Here is a 16,024-nt window from a genome sequence, read left to right on the forward strand (position 1 = left end):
GCGGCCCGCGGCGGGGCGGCCCCGGGGGAGCGGCTGCGGCTCGGGGGGCACAGCGCGGAGCCCGGCGCGGTGTCTTCCCCTTGCGTTCTGCGGGGCAAACACTCGGGAGAGGAGGAGGAGGAGGAGGAAGGGTGCACAGGAAGCCACCTGGGGCAGGGGGAGCCGCTGGCGTTCGCTGCCCCGCCGAAGGCTTGCCCTGCTCCGTGGGGCTCGGGACGTGCAGCCCCTCTGCAGGGACGCGGCTCTGGCCCGCGGAGGGGACCCGTCCTGCCGGGATCTCCGCGGCTGCTTTGTACGGGCCTGAGCGGGAGAGGGTCAGGAGCGATGCCTCTCAGTCCTGTCGCATTGCACAGCTCTGCCTTGTCTTTCAGAAACTCGTTTAGGTTAAAAAGCAAACTAGATGTGAGCAGCCATCCAGGGCTCACAAAGTAGCCTCCGTGGCTAAGGGAATGTAGTGCGCGTAAAGTAAACTTTACTAAGTTGGGGATAGTTAACTAGATTTTAGAACTAAGTGGATTTTGTAGGAGTTTTCTCTTTTTATGAATGACTTTTAAAATGTTCATGTGTAAGACAGTGAAAATTCTCTCTGCTTATTTTCTGTTTTTTCTTGCCTGCGGGATCGCTGTGTGCTGTTTATCATTCGCCTAATGCAAAGCACAGCTGCTGGTTATTCTGGGAGCTGAACTCAGTGTGTCTGCTGGGCAAGGTAGACCTCAAGATCTGAGCAGCGGCAGTGTATTGATTCCATTAGCGGAATTTACAGATCTGCCGACAGATTCCTTTTAACACAGTCACTTTCCCAGAATTAAAGTTCTCCGAGCGCCTGTCCCTGGTCTAGGCCAATAGATGGCATAAGGCACTCAAGCTACCGTCCTAAGGGGACAGAAGGAGCAGGCATGCCTTTTGTACGGGAGCCAGGAGTTTCAGAGGAGATGTGTGAGTCAAGTTCTGGGTGTCTGACTTGGGATACTGGGGCAGATCTCATTTTCAGAGACATGTCCTGGACCACTCATTCTTACTTCCCTCAGTCAAAACTGCAGCCTTTCCCAAAATCTGTCTCTCCTCTAATCAGTTAGGGTTAAGTAACCTACAGTTTTCGTAGCATTTGATCTGAGTTCATATCCTAAGCCACGAAGTAGACGTGGCTTTTCAACTTTGCATGATATATTTAATATCTGCTGCTGGGGGGAAGCTGCCCATAGCAGCAGAGTTGAAACCCATAGTCATTTGGGGGAATGAAAGACAATTATAAAGCTTATAAGGAAGAAACTTTTTCATTTCTGAATATAAATTTCTGCTGAGATAGCACTGTGGTGCTATTCTATTTCAGAACACAAAAATGATTTTATGTTCTGAAATTGTGTAAATTGTTTAAATACAGGTAGGTAGCTAAATGATGACAAAAGAACTTTAACTCACAGCAGTCATACCTAGGTTTTACAAGGGTGCTTCTTAGCTGTAGATTTCAAAACAGTTTTCTTTAAAAAGAGGCACAGTATAATTCAATTTTTTTTTTCAATTTCAGGAATGAAAGTATGGGGAAGGTCCAGAAATAATATCAGATTTCCTAAATCACAGTTCTTTACTTGTCTGTTAGATCTGCTTTATACTGTCTGGACAGATTTAAGTGAGTCTTGCAATTAAAAAAAGAGTAAATCTATATTTATTCGTAGCAGAGGACATTAAGCCTCTTTTTTAAGAGACCTTCCTTGTCTGTGAATGTCTGTGTCTTGTCTACCTGTCTCAGCACTAAGGCAACCCACAGAAGTTGTAGCAGCCTTTCAGCTTCCTATTTGTGAGTGTGGGCAAAAGAAAATCAGTAATCAGCTTTCAGCTGAGCTGATACAAACTGCAGTGTGACCCCTAGAATTGTTCCTGGGACAGGTGAGATCAGATGTTTTACTAGAATGTCCTTTGTAGAAACGAGAGGTCCTGAAGGAGGAGCAGTTCTTTGCTCACCCTCTCTAGAACTTTGCAACTTTCCCAGGGCAAGAAGAATAAAACCACCTTACACCTGAAAAGATGATAAATCTGTGTTTGGCCACCGGTATCACCTTAGCTGTGAAATTACAGCCACAGGCAGGATAAAATCAACTTCTAACACTCAGTGCTGAGACCATTGAGCCTCAGTGCAAAACAAGGTTCTGCAGTGACTGATCCGAGCTGCAGAGGTACCTTAAACCTGCCTGGAGAGTGAGGCAGCTGAGCTTCCTGCACTCAGCACTGTGCGTCTGCCAGAGGTGTGCTTTTTGTGCTGGCTGGGGCCCTGGCCAGGCTGGTGTTGGATACATGTCCTGCCGTGTCCTGCCTCGTCCTGCCTTGCTGCTGGGATCGCTCCATGACCGCTGCCACCGCTCCCGTGGCTGCTGCTGCTGCTGGCATCCCTGTCCTGCCAGCTGGGCAGGCTCAGCCCATTCAGGTGAAATAAGTGCTGCTTAACAGGGACGGTGTGTGCCAGGCAGGGTCTGGTGTGAGTTGGTCAGAGGCAGTCTGTGTCCTGTTAGGCAGTATCTGTATGAGCAGCCTGACCTTCACCTTGGTTACTTGAAAACAGGTTGAGACCATGCTTTTGGTCTTACTTTCTGTAGTCTCTGTCTAAGCCCATTTGTTTGCAGCATGTCTCCTGTCCAAAGACTCTCGATTTAAGGAACTTGTTTACTGCCTATTGGGGCACATATATTAAAAAGATCTGCCCAAGGCTAATGACTAGAAACAAGGCTCAAGTCTCTAAACTCGCATCAATATCTGCCTTGCGAATTTTCAGTTGTGGGACATCTGCCAAGGACACATAATAAAACAGAGATCATGAATAAATAAAATGTACTCCACTAATCTGTGGATATTTTCGTTTTATCTTGCCTTATCATCTTATCTTTATCTTGCCTTATCATCTTATCTTTATCTTGCCTTATCATCTTATTTTTATCTTGATTTATCATCTTATTTTCTTCCTGTGTTGCCTCTTCACTTTCTGAGGGAGAAGGCGACCCAAGAAAACCAAGCAGGATGCTGTCATTGCCATTGCCTGGTTCTGTGTGGAGGACCAAATCCTCAACTGACAGAAATTGTCCTTGACCTGTTCCAGACAATGGTGCTGCATCAGTTAATGCCAGGGGATATCTGCTTCAAGATACTATCTCAGTATGTTGCTCTGTTCCTTACAATTTTTTCTTTTTTATACCTCATTTCCTTCTAGTCCTTTTCATTTTTCCCATATTTTACTGATGCTTCTTTCCTTATTACTGTACTTTCCATTTTATGTGAATGTGTTCTGCTCATCTTCTCTCATTCATAATGTACCTGACGTGCTAACAGCAGTGTGTTAAACTGCTGTCATCTGTCATTTGTGGAAAACTGGCTCGTTTTTCTTGCAAGGGTGTTCTGTATGTGACAGTTGCTTGTAATGGTTTTCTTTTGGTTTTTTTCATTCTGTTTTAAAGGAGATGACTTCTAGAATATTTATCTCTCTTGCAGAGGGAGAGGATGTTGATTGTGTTGGTCCTTAGTTTCTGAGGGAGCTCATTCCACAATAATTTTCAAGAGACATCTGTCTTCTGGCAAAATGAGCTTTATTATTTGTATTAGAAGGTCCCATTGTGGTCACTGTTCTTGTTCTGCTTACTTTGCTGCACATTTGGGCTATTTGCTATGTTACAGGTAAAGCCTGAGACCTCAATTTTCATTCATTGTTCAGCAAGGAGCTCAGGTAAGTGTGGAGTAAAAATGGGGGTCTCTGTGTGTTGGTAATGTTGATATAAAGGTGTGGAAGGGTTCGCTCATTTTGCCCTCTCTAAATTGTTTCTGTCACTGCTGTCTGTCTGCTGGGTATTCTTGATGTCCCTAGTCATAGCATGAATTTCTCTTCTCCTTTCTTTTATCCACAAACTCTCCAGCTCATCTTCTTGCCCTTCACACTAAGGTGTCTTATCCATTTTGCCTTTCCATCCCTGACAGGTGAGTGGGGACTGAGGTGAGGGGTCTTGATGTACCAGCTCTCACAGCTGCTGAGGAATTTCAGGGAGGGGGCTCCAAGAGAGGCCACCACAGCTCAGCCCTTCGGACTCCCTTTTGTTCAGAGCAGCCACCTGCCCTGGCTGCAGACATCAGCCTGGCTTGGGCTTGCTCCGTGTCTGTTGCCATCTCCTCCAGGAAGCTTTATGTCTTAAAGGTTGATCTTGGACAGGCAGAGCTGCTGGACTGTGAATCCAGAATCAGTCCACGGGCAGATGGTGGCAGATGGGCAGCCTGGCACCATCCTCACCTGTGCCAGGAGCAGCAGGAGATGCAGTTGTCCCTTCTTGCCCTGTGAAGTGTTGTGCTGTGTGAGTGCTCTGGAGGTGCACATGTGCAGCTGGAGCTGTGTATGCTCTGAACCGGGTAAAGGCTAAGAAATAAACTTCCCTTTTTAAAATTTTTTTTGGTCTTACCAGCCTGTTAGTAAAAACCAGCAAAGGTCACATGAACAAAATGGAGTGTGGATGGTTTAAGGAGGAAAGGTTGTTTATGATCTGAGGCAGAATTTTGCTTTCTCCTTTTTCTTCCTTTTTTTACATTTTTGTCTTTTGTTCATCAGCGTGGACAAGCAGTTTAGATGCCAGCTGATATCTTAAAAACGGGTTGATTCTTCCATGTGTTTAATCATTCTAGCTCCATGCTACTCTAATGACAGGCTCAGAGCTCAACTTGTGTGGAGGATTGCTTGTCTTCTCCTCAAAGCAATGGCAGACTTCACGGGCATGGGAATGTTGAAGTAGAACACTGATTGATAAAACTGCCTCACAATGTTGAAGTAGAACATGTTGACTTGCTGCATGACATCAAGAAGGTCACATCTCAAGTCTTTGGTTCAGCTTCCAAAGCATGGAGCTCAAGGCATCTGCCTCACAGCACTTAATGAAGTGCTATGAAATTTATAGACAAAACCTGTCTTGTACATCAGTCTTGTAAAACTTATTATTGGCAATTTTGTGCCCCATATAGAGTTTCATATTTCTCTGGTTTTTGTTGTTTGAGGCTAACAGATTGGCTGTTGATGTTCCTATAAGTACAGGCAGGTTACCTGTGGGAGGCAGATAATCAAATCAGGAAAAATCTATAACAGCTTTGGTTTGCATGGAGGAGTTATAACACAGCCTGTGTAGTTTCATAAAAATTGGAAGCGCTTCTCATTGCTCTGCCATGATCCTTGCTTCTCTTCTACCTCTTCACATTCAGCTGACAAGAGCTGTTGCTGCTTCCAGTGGTGTTAGCTGCTGTGGAGGCTTCAGCTCTAAAACCTTTGTGGTACCATGGTGGTGTGTGTTACAGGGAGCAAGGGGGTTCTCACTCCTGGCTTCAGTGAGAGAAAAATCAACCTCATGGTTTTTGAGATGCAATTATAAATCTACAGTATTAATTTTGTGGACAATTGTTGTCAATGAGTATGTTTAAAATAGGGGTGGTGGAAGACTGGGCATGTCCCAAACATGACTTCTTTTTATTGAATATTTTATATCTATATATCTTGTAATATCTTTTATATATGTATATATATAAAAATTATATATATATATTTATATATATATATTTACATATATAATTCTTCAATTATTTCGGTCAGTTACTGCTGATTTAATTAGTTTATGATTCCAAAGCTGCTTGGTAATTTTATGAATTCCATTTATTGCCCATTGAGAGAAGAGCAAATAGAGCAATGTTAGGTTTTCATTTTGAAAACATCTCACTCATTACTGCAGCACAAATGTAAATCAGTCCTCCATGGACTGATCTAGCTGTAGCTAGTGACAAGCATTGAATGATGGTTTCAGCATGACATTTTAGGGGCAGACACCTTTTCCCTTGAATTAGCTGCTGAAAATGATGCTGCCTTGTATATTCTTCTTAAGCTAAGAAGATGTGTGTGTCTTCCTGTCCAGTGCAATGTTTGCTCTGAAAAGGGCAGCCAGCATAGATCAATACTGCTCTTTTAATTCACCCATGAAATTGGTAAAAGCTTGAGCTGGGGAAGGGGGATAGAATGAGTTCTTGGTGGTATTTTAGCTCAGTGCTATTAGTCTGGAAACAGTAAGGGTGTTTATGTTCTCATTGTAAGCTGTTCTTTTCAGGGAGTCATGATTTTTTTGTGCAGTTTGTTGGATGTTAGGCCAGACAGCGAGAAGTTTTTCCCACTTAATTTGATTAATTTGTTACGATGACAGAAAAGAACAAAACAGAGGGAATATTAGCTCATAGCATGTTTGGTGCTCAAATAAGAGTTATTGTGGATTCACATTGAAACCTGTGAATCTTGAAAGTGAGAAAAGCTTAATCTGCAAGCACTTGCTGCTAGCTGAAGTGTTTGTTCCTGTCCCTCTGGGATGCTTCATCCATTTCCTGACCATGAAGCCATTCTTTTCTGAGGTCTTCTGTAACTGCTAGAGGCAGGGAGGTGTTTCAGTCTTCTTAGGCTATCACTTATCCTTGGAGCTGAGCAAAAGCCCTGGTTTGAGGCAATACTCAACCACGGTTTTATTCATTAGCTTCTCAGAAGTCCAACGTGACTTGAAAAATCTCATTTTGCTTGTGTGTATTCAACTGTATCTGAAAACTTCGGACCAAGTCTCTGAACAATTTGGACTGAGTCTCAGCTGGCACCTCTAAAAGCTCCTGGCCCTGAGACTTAGGTCTTAGGCAATCAGACATGTTCTCTTAGATAAGTATTACTGATTTCAAATTATATCAAGGGTTTGTTTATTCAGATACAAAGTCTGAGGACTGTGGTAAAACTGCCTCACAAATGAAGTGAGAGGCAGAAGCTGTCATTTTTCTCTCCAGAGTTTTACTGAGCACATACTGAAGTACTTCATTCAAAAGTAGACAGAAAGAAAAAAAAAAAAATAATTTCAAGTATCATCTTTTTCTTCTAGAGAGCTGTAGATTAGCACTGCCCATAACAAATTTTTGCTTACAGTGATGTTCAGGGGTACTTTGCTTCAAGCAGCAGCTTATAAAGGGAGACTACCAACAACTCCCAAATCTGTTTTGCTCTTAGTTTCTTCCAATGCACTGCATATGCTTAATTAACTCCCAGTTCTTTCTTGGAAGACATAATTAGGATCTCATATCTTCTTCTGGAGCTCTTGGTGTGTGGTGCCTTCAAGATCCTGGGGGCTTGTTGTGGAAGTTTATGAATCTATCTAGCTTAAGTTTAGCCCCGGCAAAAATCTGAGAAATCCCTTGTCCTGTTAAAGTCTTCCACAAAACATTTGCTAATTTTGTGGGATTAGGATTTTTGCAGCTACATGCCTTAATTTTTCCCTCTCTGGACATTTGTGTGGGTCATCATAAACATTAGAAAAATATATTTGTAAAGAAAAGATGGGAGAAGTAAGGAGAGAAAGGGCTGGGTTCTGACTTCTGAAATTTCTTCTAATCTGGTTGGACTTTATATCTGTTCCAAGCTTTCTGTCATTGCAAGACAATAGTGAAAATGGCACCAGAGTAATTTTATAAGGTCTGCCTTTGAGTTGATTAAATGGCTGTATTGTTATGGGCTGTGCAAACACGTACTAGCCAGAACTCAGCCCACACACACAGCACCCCCAGTACCTCACAAATTGTGCCAATGTGTGATATTTCTTTGCATATGTAAATCCAGGTGATGCCGTCTACTCAACACTTCCTGAAAAAATAATGGGTAATAATACTGACAACTGCTGAAGTGAATTGCACTGGTTAGGACTGGTACTTATTTTGTGAAAAAAAAATTACTTGCTGGCTGTTCCTTTTTGTGTGCAATGACAATGCCTCAGCTTCTGTGAATATTCAATTGAACAGTGGTGCAGCGATGCAATTCTATATCTCAGCCTGTCACATCCTCGCTTCACACATTTTCTGGCAAATGTCCTTTCTTGCTGAATGCTTTGTGGGCACAGCCTCGTTGAAATGAACAGGGAAAACACCTTTGTTTTTTAAGGATTGAGATGACTGATGGGATACTTCACTCCATCTGGGGTGAAGTAGCCCCATGCAGCAGTTTGGGGGCTGACTGAATGGACAGCAGCTCTGCAGATGGACATGGGCACTGGGGTGGGCAGCATGCAGAGCTCAAGTGAGCACTGTGCCCTCACAGTGAGGGCCAGCTGCATCCTGGGCTTTGCCAGCAAGGCTGCAGCCAGCAGGTCCACCCAAGGAGTCACTGAACCCAGACTGGAACTAAAGAGTGTCTAACTAGGCTTTAGGAGAAATATTGTCCCCATAAGAGGGTCTGACTGGACTAGGTTACCAGAGAATTTGGGAAATTTTGGAGATGTTAAAAAAAATCAATTGGCCCTGAACAGCGTTCTTTCACTGAACCAGCTTTGACACTAGGGTGGGACAAGATGACCTCCAAACGATCTTTCCACCACAAATTAGTTTGTTATGCTACCTGGAAAGTCAAGAGGAGTGGTGTAACCAAAGGATGTCCAGCGTAGGAGCAGTGAGCAAGTACCAAAATCTGAGTGCCCCAAGAAATGGGAGGCTGCTGGAGCCCTCAGTGTGGGTAAGGTTTGCAGCGTGGCTCTGGACCATATGTCTCTTGCAGATGTTTTTTCCAGCTGCCTCCACATATCCTTCCTTAGACTGTGGCCCCAAGTCATGCATACTAGCACATTATAAAAGTTACTTGGATGCTTTGAAAGTGGATGTTGGATCACAGCAGACTGCAGAACTTATATGTAAGTGAGATTTGGAGCTCTGCTTCAGAGTTGTCTGGGGTCAAGCGAATTTATATTGAACAGTACTGACTCCTTTAGTGAGATTACCATGCTGCAAACACAAGTGTTTTTACAGATTTTCAATTGAAGGTTTCACTCAAAATATTCACAATAACAATTGCGTGTGTTCTTGTTGCCTAAGAGACTCTGAATATCTTGGAGAACTTCACCATGGTCAAGAAAAGCTTTGTTTATCTCTGAAATTAATAGAATTTTTTCAAAACATAAAAAAATAAATACAATGTAACTTTATCTACTCAGACTGCCAAGTAAAATTAAATATATAGCAAAGGAAAGAACTGACTTGTTGTGGAGAATTTGTAGATAGTCTGTTTCTGCTGTCCATCCTCAGTGACTCCATCCCATTCCAAATCTGCTGTGCATGTACACATCCATGGCCTGGACTGCAGCACAGTGTGCTTAAATAGATGTTAGGAAAATAATTTTGGGAGAACAAGGGCATTCAAGCACTGGACCAGATTCCACAACCTCTCTGGAGAGGCTTTATCATGGGACATGAAATAAACATCTGCCAAAATTTGTCTAGAAGTAGATGATCCTGCCTTGAGGAGGGGGAGAAGCTGAATTACATTACTCTTCAAGGTCCATTCTAAGCCTGTTTTCTGTATTCAGTGGTATGTTACTAATGTAAGCATCTTATTTCTAAATAAATTAAAAAGACTCCAACAAATGGGCTGATGTACACCCAGAACAGTATTGCAGAGAGAGAATTTTTTTTTGTTCAAGCAGCTTGTCCCAAAGCCAGAACTTTGGAGAATAAAGAATAAAGGAATAATGGATTCAAAAGTCATGTGTAGCCAGGTGAGTGCTCTGTAGCTGAACTGCCCTTTTAGCTCTGCTGCTCCTCTGGCTGCTGCTAGTGAAGGTGTTGCTGTTGCTGGTAACACAGACAAGACTGGTTCCAGGTCTCCTTACAGTTTTTACTGCTGTAATGTGTTGCAACATAATCCTGGTGTTATGTCTCTTCCCAGTTTAAGGAGGAAAAGTCCTACTTTATGTGGTGCAGAGATTTTAGATTGCTCAGAACAACTTTTTCACACAGTGAAATTGACTGTTGTGATTGGATTTGCGTCCTTTAAAAATATTACCTTGCTTCCAAAATGAATTTAAAAAAGTAAAGAAATTAGGAGTGTGAAGAGATGATCTGAGAGCAGAAATGATCAGCAGCTCTGCCATCTGTACTAGGAAGAGTAGGACAGTCCTCAAACTCCAAAGTGAGAAATGAGTAAAAAACCCTCCTTTTACTTTGCAGTCAGAAAATGTAGGATGGACAAACAAATAGAAGATTTTGAGTATCAGATCAGTCTTCTTGGCAGTGAGCTAAATCTTAATTTTAACACTCTGTACCCCTTCCACAAGAGATAACAGTATTTTGAATTGCACCAAGGTCAGTATTCCTTTCCTAAACATGGAAGAGTTATGGCTCTATGTGGGTATAATTTACCACTGTGCTTGTGAACCATTAACACTCTCCTTAAAAGCTCAGGAAAGTCTTCAATGATTCATGGACCTGTGTATTAGAGAAAATATACAATGTCTAATTGTTCATCCCTTTGTGTTAGGCCTGGAGGAGTGGTGGGATAGATGCTGCAGTTTCTCACCTCTGCCATCATAGCCCCTCAATACAACCATGGACATTGAAACTGCACTGTAAATACAGGAATGGTGTTTAGATTTTCTATGCTAGATAAATATAGTTGTTGTTTTTGTTGGTTTTTATTAGCTGAACTGTCAGAATGCATTTGACTGCTGTCTCTGGGCCCACATGTCTCAGGGTACCAGTACCTGGAGTGGTGTGTGTTAGCTTTTGGGGAGACTGTGAAGGAGGTAATGGTGTGAGAGGGATGTGGGCTTGTCTGTGGGCAGCTGATCTGCTGTGTGACTTCAGGGACACTGCTCTCTGTGTCTGGGTATCTGCATTATTTTCCTTGCTTAGCTAGGTAACCTTTCAAAATCAAGCAACATTTATAAGTGAATTACAGTTTCACCAAGGATTTTCCTAGATTCTAGACTAATCAATGATGGAGAATGCAGAATTATTTTCAAGAAGTATATTGATATATTTTTATTCTGCATAATTTTTGTCCTATATAGAAGTGTTTGACATTGGGATCATGTATAAAATATTTTTGACAACTAGTGGTACCACAAATTATCCCAGTAAGTGTAACAACAGGATTTTATGCTCATTGTGATCACTGGAGAAGTACTTGAATGGAAAAAAATGGAGAACTCAGTGGAAAATGGGGTACAAAAAATAATTTGGAGAAGGGATACATAGAAATTGTGCTTGTTACAGAGGTACCTAGACCTACAAGTTGCAATGTCCACTTCACATAGTATTTTGTGTTTTGAAGCTGTGCTCTTGATGGGTGCCATTAATACTACCTGTCAAACAAAATTATTGCCAAAATAACCTGGAAAAAACCAATTTATTTTACCATCAACCACAGCAGTGCTGACCTGCTTGTAACAATGTCTTTGGTATCTTCTCAAATATTTCTGTGAACTTCAGCCCTTGGGACGATAGAGCACAAGGAAGTGCATAGTGTGGTCAGCTGTCTATCTGGGGTGGCTGTGGAACAGGTTTGGTCACTGCAGCATTCTAACTGTGCTTCAGTGGTGGGGATTTACAGGTTGATTTTCAAGCCAGCACATTTTAATCTGTCACTTCCACTTAGTTGTGGATAATGATCTTTTAATTTATATGAACAGAATATAAATTACAGAGCCTTTGGGAATGTTGCAAGGTGCAAGCCTTGTTAACTCTCATAATGTGTGTTATCTCCAGGGCCTTTTCAAGTCAGAGAGAGATTAAATTTTTTTTTTCACTTCAGTCATTTTACAAGGTGACATTCTGATAACTGGGTGGTATTAGGTGTTGCTACTTGTTCTTTATGTATATGAGAAAGCAGTTCAGATCACATACTGCATTCCCATTCTGTCATGTGCAGGCTACAGCTGGTGTGTTTTCCCTTGCTCCTTTCTCATACTCAGCCCTTGGCATATCCTCTGTCCCTTCCAGTATCCTCCTAGTGGAAATAGCAGAATGTCACTTTGGGAGGATTCATTTTATGTTGTATTAGTCCCATGGAAGTTACACACCTTATGGCACTACTCATATAGGCTGCTAATGTAGTCCTGGCAGAGGTGGACCCCACCTCTGGTGTTCACCCCCAAAAACCTGTGCCTGGCTGAGTGGTGGGCACCATGGGCTGGAGATGCTTTTTCTTCTATTCTTGTATGTGTTCTTTTACTCTCAGTTGTTATAGCTCCATTTCTTCCTTACGAGTCTTTTGAAGGAAGTGATTTTTTTATTAACCCTCTATATTTGAAGACCATTTTCCAACAGTACAAATATTTAAATAAAATGGTAAGAATATTTAAATAATTTTACATTTGAATGTCAGTAGTTCTTCTAACAGCTATAGTTGTTTACAAATGATGATCATCTCTTTCTGATCTTCATTGTATTGCAAAGTTGCACAAATATTTGGCATGCACTCAGTTTCTGAAACAGCCTGGTGACAATAGAATTGTGCTGGGGTGAACACAGCCAAGCAGGCTTACCTGGAAGTAGCATCAGAACAAAATTCAACTCCAGCTTTATTTACCTGAGGTCTTCTGGGAGGTTGTACTGAATCCCTTTTAAAAGAAATGTAGTTGCATAATTCTGTTATTTTCATGGCATTTTAATGCAATATTCTGGATAAATGATGATACTGCTAGTGGAATACAAAAAGTAAATTACAGCTGAGAACATAATTTAGCTGATTAATTTATCCTCTTTGCCTCACAGAGAGTCCATAACCACAGAGTGGTTTCTTCAGATGGTCTTGCTGTTTGTGCTAGAGGACTTTTTAAAGTTAACTTCCACCTTTATAGTCTGTGAATGACTTTACAATTGACTCAACTGTGTCAAGTATTACAACAAATTGAATGTTGCAGCGTATATCACAGTGAAAGAGGCTGTGCTAATATTACCTTACATTTTTTTCCAGGCTTAATTAAGTGTGCTAAAGCAGTTATTACTGCCCAGCTGACAGACAACAACTTAAGTCATGCTAACTGGATTTCAGTCCAAATCCCTAATTGTGATTGATCAAGTAAATTATACATGCATTTAAATGTTTTTCTCTGCTCAGTGAGTCAGAAAATGTAGACAGTACTTCTAGGTGGTGCATTAGACAAGTATTTGCCCTATGATGAGTGGAGAAATTCAAACACTTAGAAAATCAGTGAAATGTTGATCCTGAGCTGAAGGTTGTTATGGTTTGTTATCCACAGCATTTTCGAAGTACTTAGGTGTCAAAACCTGCACGTGTGTAGCTTGGATGATTGGTAGAAGCTCTTAACTGTCGGGAAATTAGCAGAAGTAACAGCCCAGGTGTTTGTCTGCATCATTAGGAGACAAAATCTGCTTCCTGGGCATGGCTGAGTGTCAAAGTAAGATTCTTTAGAGGGAATTTACTCACAGCTGAATTTCCTGAGTTTGGAACCTTAACATGGAAATCTACCAAGATCATCAGATGCCTTGGGGAAAAAATGACTTTGAGCTCTGGAAATACTTTGTAGAGCTACCGGGATTTGCCCTTTCAGGTTCACATCAGTGTTACATCCCTTGTGACTTCACTGTGAGCAGGACTAGGCCCTTTAATTAATTTCCTTCAGCTTAGAAGAAACCATGCTAAAATGTGAACTTCATCTTGAGAGGTTTATGGAGTGTAACTGTGCAGGAGGGAGGAGGTGAGGCTAAGACAACATAGCCATGAAGGAAACTCGTGGAAAATCTGTAGGCATGTGCTCTAAGTATTTTAAGTAGCAGAGCACAATAGCTGTAAACCACTTCAACTTCTTTTCTGTTGGGCCTGGATAATCACAGATTAATGCTAACGGTAGAAAATCTGTAGGCATGTGCTCTGTTTGAGTATTTTAAGTAGCAGAGCACAATAGCTGTAAACCACTTCAACTTCCTTTCTGCTGGGCCTGGATAATCACAGATTAATGCTAACAAAAGATGAAACTGCCCCAGTTTGGAGTTACCAGTAGCCAAGGTGGTACCATGCTCAAAAATTCAACACGTCAAAAAAAAAATGACCTGAAACTTGTGGTGTAGAACCTCACAGAGAATAGGGACTTTGTGTAAATACTATGCAAAACATAACTGAGAAAGAGGAGCTTTGCTGACAAATAAATGTGGGGATCCATGTGGTCACTAAACATCTCTTAGTGGTTTGTTCCAGAAGAGGTTGGAAACCACAGCACTCTGGGATGTGTTACACATCTGTGGCATAGCTGTCTCAAAGGGACTGTATCTGCAAACTGTCTCCATGACTCCCCTTTTGGGAACTTTAGGGATTTCACAGCGTGCTAAAAGCCCAGAAATTTGCAGCTCCCCTTCCAAGCCAGACAATGGGCCTGTGGCCTCGCCAACAATGGGTGACTGCAGAAACACTGGCTAGAGCCCATCTCCAAACTAGACTGGGGAGAGTTAGATCCTGTCATTCTGTTTTTTGTTCTAAAGTTTGTGTCCTCTTCACACAGCTTTTCTTATGACTGGCTTTTATTTAGCCCTGAAGCTTAACATTTGGAACTTCTATTTGTTGGGGTTTTTTTCCATTATCTTGGAATGTTCATTCTTCCAGTGACCATCTTCTGTGTCTTGTTTCATTTTCTATTCTATATGAATTCTCAGCCTGTAGCTCCTTGAAACAGCTGAAGCAATTAAAGCAAACAAGTAACTAACATCTGGAATGTGTTTATTTGCTCTCCTGTACTCTCTCCAGGGCAAGAATTGTGTGATTTGGAATGGTTTCCAGTTTATTATGTTATCTATATTTGAAGAAGATCAAAGAGGTTAATGTTGCACTTCAAGTTGAGATTTGCAAAGTTTGTGGTAGTTCTGTGTTCTTAGAATGTTCATGACACAGGCCTTGGCACTCCAGGAAAATATAATTTCCAGCTGAGCACAGTTTTACCCTTGAGGAAAAGAAGCTTCCTGGGTGAGTGAAGGGTTTCCTTGAGTAGAGAGCACATTGTGCTGAGACAGAAGTTGTCATCTGTGGTCACTGCCCTGTGGCTTGAGTCACTTGTTGAAGTGACACAAATGGTTCTGATAGTAACTGTCAGAACAATGTCCTGGTCCATGGCTCAGGAGTCAAGGTGTCTTCAAGTCAAACAAGACATCCTTCCGATGATCAAGCTCCTCTTGACACAGTTATTGTGAATCTTTCCTGTATGTTCCTTCTGTAGTCTAAAAATCACTTAATAGTAGTAACACATTAAGCAGGCTCTGGAGCATGGTCTTACTAAGCAAGATCCACTTTCTCTCTGTATCTTGCACAAATTATGATACAGCACCCTCAAAATAAAGCAGTAAAATATTGCCCACTGAACTTATTATACAGAGCATTTTCATGGAGGCACCATTATGAATATAATCTGCATCATTGATAGGTTTTTATATTGCTGTCTCAACTGTAAGTCAGTCTAGTGTACAAAGAATTTGCTGAGCACTAAGTTCTTGCTTTAGTTATTTCTGAGTAAAACTTGCTTTATATTTGTCATTATTTGTCATGATCAGAAGTGCCCCCAGACAGGAAGGTAATGGCTTTAAGCTGAAGGAGGGTAGATTTAGATTGGATGTTAGGATGGAGTTCTTTACTGTGTGGTTGGTGAGACACTGGCACAGGTTGCCCAGAGAAGCTGTGGATGTTTCATCCTGCTTCATTCAGAATTGTTCAAGGGTGGGTTGGATGGGCCTCTGAGCAACTTGGTCTAGTGGAAGGTGTCCCTGGCCTGTCAGAGAGGGTGGGTCTTTTAGGTGCCTTCTGACCCTTACTGTTCTATTGGTCTGTGACTCCATGATCTTGCCTGGTTTTTATAGTGCTCACTTACTCTGCCAGGGTTCTTGTGTTAATGAGTTGCTAGAAGTGGAGATTTTATTGACTAAAATGAATCAATAACTAGAGGTTTCTTGGGTCTGAGTATACTTTGACTTCCAGTCACCCCAGTCCAGATTTATGGCTTTTTTTTATTATTTATAGTGCTATAAAACAGAGCTTGGCTTTAGATCATGAGTGAAGTGTGGTGATGTTTAGCAGATGAGTCTTGCTGCCCTTCTTCTGTGAGGAGAGATCAGTGGTCTTATTTGACCTCTTAATGATTCCTAAAAACTGAAGCCTTGGGAAATGCCTGGAGCAAATGTATTTTACAACCACTCTATTAGCTAGCAAATACCTGCCTTCAAACTAAATCTAAAGGTGCAA

General features: G+C 41.7%; 1 protein-coding gene across 2 annotated transcripts in view; it reads left to right on the top strand.

The window, feature by feature from the left end:
- The window catches only part of KCNS3 (potassium voltage-gated channel modifier subfamily S member 3), a 29,181-nt gene that overhangs the window by 700 nt on the left and 12,457 nt on the right, over positions 1–16,024 (top strand). The window lies entirely within an intron of this gene.

This window comes from Passer montanus, unplaced genomic scaffold, assembly GCF_014805655.1.
Source record: "Passer montanus isolate IOZ18808 unplaced genomic scaffold, ASM1480565v1 scaffold46, whole genome shotgun sequence".
NCBI classification, from domain to species: domain Eukaryota; kingdom Metazoa; phylum Chordata; class Aves; order Passeriformes; family Passeridae; genus Passer; species Passer montanus.